This window comes from Callospermophilus lateralis, chromosome 14, assembly GCF_048772815.1.
Source record: "Callospermophilus lateralis isolate mCalLat2 chromosome 14, mCalLat2.hap1, whole genome shotgun sequence".
Lineage (NCBI taxonomy): Eukaryota > Metazoa > Chordata > Mammalia > Rodentia > Sciuridae > Callospermophilus > Callospermophilus lateralis.
In genome coordinates this window covers 53,830,469-53,841,319 of record NC_135318.1, presented here as the reverse complement: position 1 = coordinate 53,841,319, position 10,851 = coordinate 53,830,469, and the positions used below count along the sequence as shown (strand labels likewise).

Below are 10,851 nucleotides of genomic sequence, written 5' to 3'. Positions count from 1 at the left end.
TGAGATGCTCATGAGGGCATCTGTTACCTCTCTGAATTAGCGACACTTCAATCTTGTGCTCTCTGAGTTCTTTTTTTGCCATTTTTATCCAAACCTCCCCTACCTTTGGCAAACCCAATTCTATTTTAATGCCCACTATTAAGATAATGAACTGAGATGGCAGCACACCATCAAATGAGAGAATGTCTGGAGTTTATCACCACTAACTCACACTGCTGGGGACTTCAGAGAAATGCATTCCTTGTAGAGATTTCTTGGGGTGGCTTTTTCTCTTTATGCAAAGTCTGAGGTCAAGGCAAGGTCACAGCTATACAGTTGTTGAATTTATAATTTGCTTTCTCCAACTCCTACTGAAAACTTATAAACATTTATTAAGATGGTTAAATTACCTTAACGTCTTAATAATTGATTTTTTGGGGGGGCACTATTGTTTTCATAACCTCTCCAAAAATGGCTAGTCATTGAAATATTAAAAAGTGGCTGACATAAGCTCTCCAAAGTCACACACAAAAGATTCTAACTCTTAAGATCCATTTGTACTGCATAATAAGAATTACATATCAAATACAAAAAATGAAGAGGACATATTAGATTCTGAAATACTAAATTGCTTTTAGTTCCCAACTCAGATTTGAATATATCAAATCTGAACAGGACATAAAAAAATACAATGAAAAGTTTAATAATGCACTATTAATAATTAAAGTTTCTACCGTCCAGTGTGAATTCTAGTTTGTATGCCTGCCCACTTCAGCGAAGGAAAGTAGTTCCTAAAAACCAGGGCTTTTATTTAGACAGGGTCAGGTTTTTAAAACAGAAACGTATACTTCATAACATTTTAAGATTCTCAATATCCTGTATCTTCTTATGTTCTTTCATTATCTGAGAAGTAATTAAAATAAATAATGAAACTGGAATCTAACTAAAATGTACACTGTTGGTGCTAACTCTTACTGGCAATATATATTATATCAGTTCTTGTATATGAAGTCCCTGAACTGCTAATAAAAATATTTAAAACACAGATCTACAACAAATTGTGTTGCAAATCAGGTTATCATTATCTTGTATAAACCATGAAAATTGGAATCATGTGAGCAGAAGGTTAGATTAATTCTCCATTCTCATTATAAGCACAGGTGTAGCACAAACACCATGTGAAATAACCAATTAAAATGAAAAAAAAAATCTGCTTTTTCATTAGCTGCCTTCACTGCATGACCAATTAGAAAATTATTTAATATTAATATTCTGCATATACCAAAAGTAATTTTCATAGTAACTAACATAGGTAAGAGAGCAAAAAGCTGCTCTTTATTTATGGTACTGTGTTCATAATCTGCAGGAATTCATTCTTTGAACTATCTTTTTTCAAGTCCCTTTTAAAACATTATATTTGATGTATAGGATTTATATTACTTTCCTAAAAATTGGAAGACATACTTTTAACAAATGAGGAGCCATGGCTCAGAAAAATTAAATGACTAATTTGAGGTCACGTGTTACCCAAGAGAAGTTAATAATTTGTTGAATGACACACAGCTGTCAGGTGGTAGTGAAAGCCCTCCTAATGCTATGACCTGAACATGGCCACTGCTGTGTCACCCATCTAGACTATTCCAGATTAAATACAGATTAAATACAATCCAGATTATGTCTGGATTAAGTATAATCCAGATTAAATATCTAGAAATTAGTTGGCTTTGAGCAACCTTAATGTTGAGTCCAGGAATAAGCATGACTCTGAAAGTCTTGTAGGTTGGAACTTCAGTGGCTTCCCTGCTTGTGTATAAAGACCAAGATAAGGCTACTCAAAAAATGATGAAGGGACTCAATTTATCGAAATTCTAAAATTTGCCTTACTCACACTCATGCTTTTAGATTCCCACCGACCAACTCATAATGACCAACTCAGTTTGAGCTGAGCCCATGACTACTCAAGCCATGAATCATATAAAAATTACAAGTCAGGTTTGGAAAAGCTTTGATAGTTATCAAGTTTGGTCACTATGATTCTCTGCTATGATATCCTTGCCAAGTAGATTCTAGACTGTTGGACTGTTTCTTTTCTTTCTTTCCTTTTTTTTTTTTTTTTTTTAAATGTGATACTGTGGATTGAATCCAGGGGCAGTTCACCACGAGTCACATCTCCTGTCTTTTTGTTTCTTTTGTTTTTGAGGCAGGGTCTTGCTAAATTGCTTAGGGCCTCACTCACTTTTCCAGGTAGGGTTTGAATTTGTGATCCTCCTGCCTCAGCGTCCCTAGCCACTGGGATCACACGCATGTGCTACCATACCCGGCTTGATTCTGTTTCTAAAGAACATTCACTATCTTACCTGAGAGTCCAGTCCATCTCTGGGCAAGGCAGGTCATTAGAAGGTCCTGTCTCACTTGATCTAAAATCCTTTTGCAGTACAACTCCTTGGGGTAATTTAAACAATTCTAATCTTACTTCCTTAGGATAGCCTTTCAAATATTTAAACACAGCCCGCATGACCCATAGGCCTTTCCTCCTCGTTTCCCTAGATTACACATCCACGGTTCTTAGAAAGTTCCTCCTGGAATGTGAGTCCTTCTAGTATTTTGAATCCACTTACCACCTGGGCCACTCTATGCTCAGTTTGCTGAGGTTTGTCTGCTTCCCTCTGAAGGTTTTCAGGGGACAACACTAACCGTACTTATTCCAGGCCTACCCTGGACTCTATGTGGAGAGCAAATACCTCCCATAGCTAAGAGCCCACAGGTACTTGGTGCTGTCTGCTTCTTTGTTTAGTGTCAATAACTGATACAAGCTACTCATAGTTTATATGGGTGTCAATGTGGGAATCCTCTCATTAAAAAACAGAAAACTTTAGGAAGTCTACCTAGAACTTCTTATAGGACTTAAAAACAGCATACTACAGGAACACAGCCACATCAGTGTTTATAGCAGCACAATTCACAATAGCTAAACTGTGGAACCAACCTAGATGCCCTTCAGTAGATGAATGGATTAAAAAATGTGGCATATATACACAATGGAATACTACTCAGCAATAAAAGAGAATAAAATCATGGCATTTGCAGGTTAATGGATGGAATTGGAGAAGATAATGCTGCGTGAAGTTAGCCAATCTCAAAAAACCAAATGTCAAATGTTCTTTCTGATATAAAGAGGCTGATTCATAGTGGGGTAGGGAGGAGGAACAAGGGAGGAATAGACGAACTCTAGATAGGGAAGAGGGATGGGAGGGGAAGGGAGAGGGCATGGGGTTAGAAATGATGGTGGAATGAGATGGACATCATTATCCAAATACATGTATGAAGACACTTATTGGTTTGAATATACTTTGTATACAGCCAGAGATATAAATAATTGTGCTCTATCTGTGTAATATGAATTGTAATGCATTGGCTGTCATATGCAAATTTAAAAATATAGAAAACTTTCATTTAAAAAATCAACATAATAAAATATTACCAGTACCTATACAATTCAGGAAGCTCTCAGAACATTACTGAATTTTAATTTCCATACGTTAATAAACAACTTATATTGTTTATATGAGGTCATGATGGATGTCTTTCTATGAAAATAACCATGTGGGCAGCAAATAATTTATTTTTTAAAACAACATCACTTTTTGATCTTAACTCCATGTCAACATTTGATTCTCCTTAGGAGATATTCCTTTTGTCTCAGTCTATCTCACATGGACCCTCTCGTTGGAATCAAGCTGCATATAGCAGAGCTATGTGTTTAAATGGCTTTGGGGGTGAATTCAAATACAAAAACATTTTCCTTCTGGGCAAAGTAATAAAATGGCATTCTTGCTCCTCCCACTATAAGTCAAACTGAGGTCAGTTCCCCCGTCCCTCTATCTGTTTAAATAAACTGGTCCAGCTGTTTGTTTCTAAAATGCCCTTTGACCTTGAGTCTCATCCTCCCTGCTTTTGTGACAGAGTGCTTTACTTTTCATTGTGAAAGAGTCTAAATTGTCAAGAGTATTCTAAACACTGAACCAAAAAAAGACTTCACATTTGATGTGAGCTTAGATGAATGTATTTCCTTCTTAAAACACTATCATTTTTAGAGGCACCAGTAAATTAGTTTTCTTACGTGTGTGTGTGTGTGTGTGTGTGTGTGTGTACAAATAAATGCAGCATTTACCATATTCAAGCTTGAAAATAGAAGAAATGCTGTTCGTGAAGAGAAGTGAGAGAGGGACAAAATTCGAGTTTGGATACACAATAAAAATATCCTTTTCTAAGAGCCAAAGAATAGTTTGAAATAAGATATATATGTGGAAAATACAATCTTAGAGTTTTCCATATTGATAAGGGCTCTCTAAGGAGTTTATTAGTCTGAAGATGTGAGAGAAAACTTACTATTTCACAATCAATATTCATATATAGTATAACAGCCCTTAAAACTCAGATGTAGAATGTCAGGGGTACATGACAATGTCACAGTTTTGCTTCTCATTAAAATAAATAGTTGTATACTTTTGTTTAATAGAATGTAATTCAAATTTGCCATAAACTTTTTAAAAAGTAAATATTTTAGTTAAAGTTGCCTTAAAATTAGAAAATGTCTCATTTGTTTTTCCATATCACATTTGGACATGACAGTATTTTTTTTTTTAATCATACTATGCCTTGAAAACACAATCTTCATTTTTGACATACTTTTAAGAACTGGACTCCCTCCAGTGAAAGGCAACTGATTTAGAAAGAGTCCTTGTATTTCTTCTTTTATACAATCATGGATTAGATCAATAGTTCTTCTCATCACCAAACTATCTTCTGTCTCCAAATAAGAAGTTTAGAAAAGAAAGGAAGGGAATGGGTTGACTTTATAGCTTTATTCCATGTCCAAATAAACAGAGATGTGTTTCTTTTTGACTTAGTTGTTTGTCTCAAGTTCTAATAAGGTTGAAGGCAAGGGGGGGGGGGAATCTCCCTAAATCTGAGACTTGAGATCAACTAAAAATTGAATTTTATTCTTTGCATTTTTATAGGAATTTGACAAGGAGTACGGAAAGTTAATCTGATTTATGTTTTAAGAAAACATAGGGGCTGGGGTTGTGGCTCAGTGGTACAGCACTTGTGTGGCACATGTGAGGCCCTGGGTTCAATTCTCAGTACTGCATATAAATAAATAAAATAAAGGTCCATTGACAATGAAAAAAATATTAAAAGAAAAATATAAAAAAGAAAGACAACACAGGAAGTACAGGGCACGGTGTCATATGCCTGTATCCCAGCAGCTTGGGAGGCTGAGGCTGGAAGATCATGAGTTCAAAGCCAGCCTCAGCAATTGAACAAAGCTCTAAGCAACTCAGCAAAACCCTGTCTCTAATGTATATTATTTATATTCATATAGAATATATATATATTACATATATATATATATATTTCATAGCTGTATATGAAAAAAGGCTGGGGTTATGGCTCAGTGGTTAAGCACCCCTGGGTTCAAGCCCCCCTCCCCCGCACCAAAAAAAGAAAGAAAGAAAACACAGGAAGTTTTGTTTTATTCTTTCTTTTCTTTACTCACAAATGTTTATCATTAGTCTTTCTTTTTAGTTGTTTTTCCATTCTGCCAATTCCATTATCTCCTTTCTTTGTCAGTCTTTGGATACTTGAATTGCTTTCTGAGCAAGATCTGATAGAACAGCTTTCTGAAATTGGCCTTTTCCTTCAGTGTAGCCTCTGCTTCCTGCCCTGGTCCCTTTCCCTGAAACTGGATTACTAAATTCAGTTTTCTTGGGGTTGGGGCTGTAGCTCAGTGGTAGAATGCTCGCTTCACACATGTGGGACACTGGGTTCAATCTTCAGCACCACATAAAAATAAAATAAAAGTATTGTGTCCATCTACAACTAAAAGATATTTTTAAAAAATCAGTTTTCTCTTCTTAGGAAACAGAAGGGGCAAGGAGACCATAGCAGGTACCTGCCAGGAGCCAAAATACAAAGTAGAGTTCCACAGTTCCACAGGCAACATTTTTCACATGCATTTTTGCTCTTTAACTCCCTTGTATAATTCCTGTAATACTGAAAAAGTAAAAAAAAAAAAAAAAAAAAAAAAAAATGACCTGCTCACTTGGTGTTCCTACCTTCACTCAGTTCTACTCCTGTGTACCACCCTACTTATTCACTAATGATTAAAGGGAGTCCATATTTAGTTATTTTGGCATGCCACAGCCAACTCAGTAAATCACATAAAATCAAAATGGTTTTGTTTCTAGACAATGATGTGATTCTTTGTCACCCCTATTGAGCTTTGTACTGACTAGGTATGTGAATGGGTCAGTAGGACAATGGTCGATGTGGGCTTATCCATCTAAATATGGATAGATATGATTTTAAAACATCCTTCTATGCCCAAGAAGCTAAAATGATAAACTATTAAGAAAAGGTTTTCTTTAACTAGACAGATACATTAGTGAAAATGCCTTCTACACATATGCTATCCATAAAAGACAATTAATTATAGTTGTCTTTGATTGATATGTAGGTATAGTTAGGAATAACTACTTATATATTTAAATAATAATAAAAAGTATCACTATAGATTTTTAAGTATAATTTAAATGGTGTTAATTTCTGGATGCATTATTCTTTATTCAGTTAAAAATAAAAGACATAGCTGGGTGTATTGGGGCATGCCTGTAATTCCAGCGGCTCCAGAGGCTCAGGCAGAAGGATCATAAGTTCAAAGCCACCCTCAGCAACTTAGCTAGGCACTAGGTCACTCAGTGAAACCCTGTCTCTAAATAAAATACCAAAAAAAGGTGGTGGGGTGGGCAGGCTGGGGATGTAGCTCAATGGTTAAATGCCCCTGAGTTCAACCCCTTGTACCAAATAAATAAATAAATAAAAATTTAAAAACACGCACATATAATAACTAATACATTTAGGTAATCTCTAAAATACTTCTTTAAAAAAAAACATTGTTTAGTTGTCAATGGACCTTTATTTTATTTATTTATATGCAGTGCTGAAAATTGAACCCAGTGCCTCACACATATTAGGCAAAAGCTCTGCCGCTGAGCCACAGCCCCAGCATCTAAAATACTTCTTAATTTTAGAATTAAGCCTCATGAAAAATCTTCAAATACAAAATTTCATATGGGAAGGTAATTATCGAATTCTAGAATTCTACCCGTTTTCTCTTCCCTGATTTTCCTGGACATAGCCTTTCTTTCAACAGTATCACAGTCATTTAAATAAAACCTTATCTATCTATCTATATTTTTTAAGTCAACATTTCCTAATAACTTGAAGGCATGTTTTATAAACAATCCTTGGGGAAAGAGTTCTAGCTATCTCCCAACTATCTGTAACTATCTGTTCTTTTAAACAAAAACAAAACAAAAAAAAATTAACTGCAAAATCCTATTTTGGAAATCTTCATTGTAGATTTACATTGACTTATTAGACTTAATAATCCATAACTGGCCATCTTCAGGGTCCAAGTCTTCTACACTCCCTTTTTCTGTGAAATAAAATTTCATAAAACATGATTTTAAGACACTCAAGAAGGTTGACTCGATCTCAAGTCAAACCTTATGAAATCATGTTTTTGGCACCTTCTTCTAGTTTCTTAACCTCCTCCAGGATCCCACAGTTCCAAGACTGCAATCCATCATCTGTGTGTCTGGAGGTGGGGGAGGCCAGTAGACAGGACAGGCAGGCGGGTGAAGGCGCTCAGCTCTCCTCTCCACCCCACTCTAGAAATGTAGTATTAGAACTTGCTCATGTCACAGGAAGCCCACCAGTTAGCAGTATGAGAAGGCTTCCCTTCTGTAGAAGTGATGAGGGTATCTCAGAACTCAAGTTTCTAGCACAGCTGAGGAAGTCAATTCTATCTAAAAATTTTCTTCAAAGTAGTTAGTAAAAAAAATATCACCAATTAGTTGACAAAGATGATGCAAAATGCTAACAAAAATCTATTCCTTATTTTGGACTTAAAGACATTAAAATAACTTTAAAATAATTCATCACTGGTTATATGCTACACAAATTTTCTTGAAAACAAATATTATGATTTTTTAAAAAATTGGGCTTACTAAAAGATTTAATCTGACCTAAATTCAAAGGAGAGATGGCTCCCTCAGTAGGCCTCTATTTCTTTTGTTACTTCTTGCCACCGCCTAGATTATTAAAGCCCTGGGCTCCAAATTTAATGGAATGAGTGGCACACTGAGCATAAGAAACACCCAACAGGTATCTATTGACAATGAGTACAAGCATCAAAATGGCACTTAATAAATATCTACTTATCTGTGATAATCTGCCAAATTTGAGCTGATATAATTTTATTAACATAAGAAAAATAGTGGTTTGCTTAAGCTAGACAGGTTTAAAATGATTATTAGCACAATATATAAGCAATAGGATAATAGAGCAAAACTTTCTCAGCTAAAATAATATCCACAAAGATTAGATGTGTGTCTCTCTTGTTAAATAGCTGAACCATCTTTTCACTGAAATTCTAATTTTCTCATACTCACAAAAAGTCAATAAAATTGCATCTCACTAGACATCCCTCACTGAATAAATATATTTATTTAAAGCAAATCCTAGTTTTCTGCCACTCTCCACTATAAGTAGAATGAGCAGGTAATTTATCATCTAAACTAAACACTTTTGAAGGCGAAGGGACACTATTAATGATAATACTGAGCAGCAGGCATAAAGCATGAATGTCCCTTGGGATGTATGATCATTTTAATGATTACATATGCATTATTTTTTTTTTAAAGAAAGTTTGCCCTGAATGATTGGACTTGAAACCCTTGTTGTGTGAGATTGGTGACCAGCCCCTGTGTAAGGCACTATGAAGCCTAGCACCATCTTGGAATTCCTCTGAGCTCTTTCCTCTCTCAAGGATCACTTCCTTTCATTTCTCAGCTCCCCAAGGCTTCACCCACATAAACCTCCTGGGCCTGGAATCTCCACACAGGCCAAGGAAAATATCTCAAAATTTAGCCTGTTACCTAATTTTACCTGGTCACAAAATTAAGCCATGGAATGGCATAATGAAGATGACTTTGACTTGAACAGGAGGTTTGTGTCTGTTCTTTGGAAAGTTCACTGTAAAAAAGTTTCCAATTTGTAAAACTTTGAGACCAAAGCTCTATGTGATGCACATTGATACACAATCTATGGACCCTTTACACCTCCTGACTAAGATATATGACAGAATGTCTCAAATGAGGACAATAGCACTAACACAAATAACTTCCTCTTGGAACTTGTCAAATCTCTGCCAAGTGCTTATGGCATCTAAGTCACTTTGGGGGAAACTGCATTTCACTGCTGAGTTGCTGCATGTCAGTGTGACTTCCCTTTACTTGGAACAAGCATCACTCATTATCTCAGTTGAAACACTGAGCCTTGGCAGGGACAGTGCGAGTAGTGTCCAGTGAGAAAAGCAGGAGAGGTGAGTAGGAAGATTGCCACTTGCTGACCCCAGGATCACAGCAGTACTCAGGGGCCGAATTGTGGTGAGCAAGTGACTTAATGTTTACAAAAAGTGCTTTGCACATACATGGTAAAGCCTAAGACAGGAGTTTGTTGGGATACAATCATTATGATTCTCAAAAAATGGGTAATGGGCCAAAAATTTGTACACAAATGCTTATAGCAGCAAAAGACAGAAACAACCCAAATGCTCACCAACCGATGAACAGATAGATAAACAAAATGTGTTATATCCATACAACGGAACATTGCTCAACCATGCAGAGGAATAAAGTGCCAATAACACATGCTGTAATGTGGACAAAACCTGTAAACATTAAGAAGTCAATGCAATAGGTTGCATATTATATGACCACACTTTTGTGAAATATCCACAATAAGCAAATTCAGAGAGAAAAAAGTAGATTAGTGGTTGCCAGAAGCTGGTGTGGATGGGGATGGAAATATGGGGAAAGGTAACAACTGAAGGACTCAGGATTTCTTTTTAAGGTGGCAAAAAAAAAATTAAAATTGACTATGAGAATTGTTGTATAACTCTGTGAACAAAATACCAGCCACTGAATTGTGCATTTAAAGTGAGTTGTATGGTTTGTGAATGATATCTCATTAAAGCTGTTAAAAATAAATATATACAGGCAAAAAGGATGAAGCACTGAACTGAGAGTCAGTCCTGTCCCCATGCTGAGACTCATCTGTCAAATGCTGCATAAACTCCCACCTAGGATTTGTACTCTATGGTTCTGTGGCACAGAGTGGCTGAAAATTTTAATCCATGCTCCCTTTGATATACTTCAAAATCACAAACTCTTCTGTTACTTGTGATTTCAAAAAAAAATAGCATGACTTAGAATATAATTTCCAATGTGCTTTTTATATACTGCCTTCACTCAGAATGATTCTGATAGGTGTCTTTTGGTCCTCTGCTCCCCACTAGCCTCTCCTTGGCCCTGAGGGTGGGAATCCCTGCCATAACCTATTGTACTTTCCTTTCTGTAAATAATACTGCCAGGTGACCAGCCATGAGGACTGAGATCTTACATCTTTTGGACATGCACAATTCTTTCCATTAGTTTTTTTTTTTTTTTTCAATATTGCAAACCCCTGCCCTTTCCAAGTACATATGAACTCTGACCCAAACTAGGAATCAAATAAAGTCAACCACAGCAGATGTTCTAGTGATACAGTCCAACAAAACCCCTCATTAGACCAGTCTTCAAATCTGCTTTTTTATATCTGATTCCACATTTTAGAGTAAAAACACTGAAAACTTATTACTTAATCACATGCTGCATTTAACTTTCCTCCCTGGCAGTATTCTGTTCTTGGACAAAAGAAAAGTCATTTTGTCAGTATTGGGCCAGATCTCACTGATGACAAAAA

The 10,851-nt window shown here is 36.0% G+C and overlaps 1 protein-coding gene across 2 annotated transcripts in view; it reads right to left on the bottom strand.

Annotated features, from left to right (window-relative positions):
• The window catches only part of Meis1 (Meis homeobox 1), a 135,558-nt gene that overhangs the window by 5,365 nt on the left and 119,342 nt on the right, over positions 1–10,851 (bottom strand). The gene's annotated exons all lie outside the window — the stretch shown is intronic.